Source organism: Dipodomys ordii, unplaced genomic scaffold (genome assembly GCF_000151885.1).
Source record: "Dipodomys ordii isolate 6190 unplaced genomic scaffold, Dord_2.0 Scaffold66, whole genome shotgun sequence".
NCBI classification, from domain to species: domain Eukaryota; kingdom Metazoa; phylum Chordata; class Mammalia; order Rodentia; family Heteromyidae; genus Dipodomys; species Dipodomys ordii.
Window position 1 is genome coordinate 2,643,857 of NW_012267282.1, and position 2,200 is coordinate 2,646,056.

The window sequence follows — 2,200 nt, forward strand, 5'->3', positions numbered from 1 at the left end:
GGTCTAAAATCAGAGTTGTTTATCTCAGAACCTTCTGGACTCTGGAAAAAGTTGAGGTCACCAGGCTCGTGACTCAGCTGCTAAACAACACAGATCATAAGACTGAAATGAGGCACCCGCCAAAATCAGGCAACCAGGCGTGGCTGCAGGCCAGCTCCCCTCCCCCGCGGGCCAGCCAGTCACCCGCCACCTCACTCAGCTTTGGGCTCCTTTGCAAACGTGGCCTGACATTTAGAAATAACCTTCACTGAAGGCAGTAGCAGGAATCATGAGTGTCTCTGACTGATCCTGGAAAAATACATTTTAATGCCCCAGTAACAGAGTCAAAGCCGAACCACAGCAGCTCCAGGCTTACACTTTGCCTAAAGGGACTCCAGTTAGCACAGGAAATAAGCAACACCAGGGATGGGGTGGGACGGCTTAGGAACAGGGGATAAAGGCTGTGCTCACCCAGGCTGGAATGAAGGTGAAATTCAAGTTTTCACACAAATACACAAAACTAAGAGCTTAAGGCCAGTGCATCTACACATAAAAGTGGGCTGATGGCTCACACCTGTAATCCCAGCTACTGAGAATTGTGGTTCAAAGCCAGCCTGGACAGGAAAGCCTGGGAGACTCATACCCAATAAACTCCTCAAAAAGCTGGAAGTGGAGCTGTGGCTCAAGTGGTAGTACACCTTGAGCCACAGCAGCTTAGAAACAGCAACCAGGCCCTGGGCTCAAGCCCAAAAAAGAAAGCAGCAGAGAAGAAAAAAGGCTTTTGGAATTTAGGTGAAAAGGAGGTCCAGAGACAATAGCACCTTTAAAGACATGAACAGTTGTGTTATTTTGATCTCTTTACAAGATAATCCAGTTTAAAACAAAAATAGAGCTATTCTGCCATTTATTAAGACATGGGAAGAAAAATCAGGAAAAGAGATGAAAATGTATCATTGTCTTCTATATGTAAAGTGGTATAATATCAAAGATGATTTCTATTATAAAATATACAGTTTTGCTGGGTGCTGGTGGACACCTGTAATCCTAACTACTCAGGAGGCTGAGATCTGAGGATCATGGTTCAAAGCCAGGTCGGGCAGGAAAGTCCATGAGACTTTTTTTATTTTGGGTCCGGTCGTGGGGCCTGAACTCTGGCCTGGGCGCTGTCCCTCAGCTCTTCAGCTCAAGGCTAGTGCTCTACCACTTGAGTCACAGCACCACTTCCGGCTTTCTTCTTTTTGCTTATGTGGTACTGAGCAATTGAACCAAGGGCCTCAGGCACGCAAGGCAAGCGCTCTACCACGGAGCCATCTTCCCAGCCCCGTCCATGAGACTCTTATCTCCAATAAACCACTCAAAAACTAGAAGTGGGGCTGTGGCTCAAGTGGTAGAGTGCTCATCTGGAGCTGAAGAGTGCAGGGACAGCACTCAAGCCCAGAGTTCAAGCCCCACTACTGACCAAAAAAAACAACAACATAGTTTTGACTCCCATTTTTTTCATCCATGCAAGGCAAGCACTCTACCACTGAGCTACCTTCCCAGCCCCATATTTCTTTGAAAGCTTTAAGAGTAGAAGTTCAAACACCTGTGGACTTCTAGATATCTGAAATGGTTCTGGAAGAGTCCAGAAGGAACCATGGGTGGGGAGGGCTGACTGCAAACCCTTAGAAGTGTTTTAAATCCCACTGCAGTTCCTCTAGGGTTCACAGTACAACTGTGGTAAAAAATATTGTTGATTTCCCCGTTCCTCTCCCTGCTTGTATCAAAGTACAGTTTGTCTATAGGATTCCATTTTGTACGTTGGCAAGTTCTTCCAGAAATGGGAGAGGTTCCCTTCCTGTCTTTCAAATCTCAGGCCTTACATTTCAAACAAGTGTTTGAAGTCACAGATGTGGATGGGATTTGGACGCTGGCCAGATCACAAGAGCACGCGGTACACAGGTGTTTCTGTGTTTGTTTTCTTCGGGTCTCCCTCTGGGGCTAGGGCTCGGTGGGCGACGACCCTTGCCCCTTCTACCCGACCAAAACGGTCTCCGGCTCAGCGAGCTCAGTGTACACGTCCAGGTCTCCGGGGTGACACCCAAGGCCCCAGCCCGGCCGGGCTTCCTTCCCTTCGGCGCCGGGGGTCGCCGCAGGCCCCGGGCCTAGGCGGATCCCCAGGCCCCACTCCGGGGCGCCCGACCGCGTCCGGTCCCCCAGGTGCCCCAGTCCCGGCCCCGCA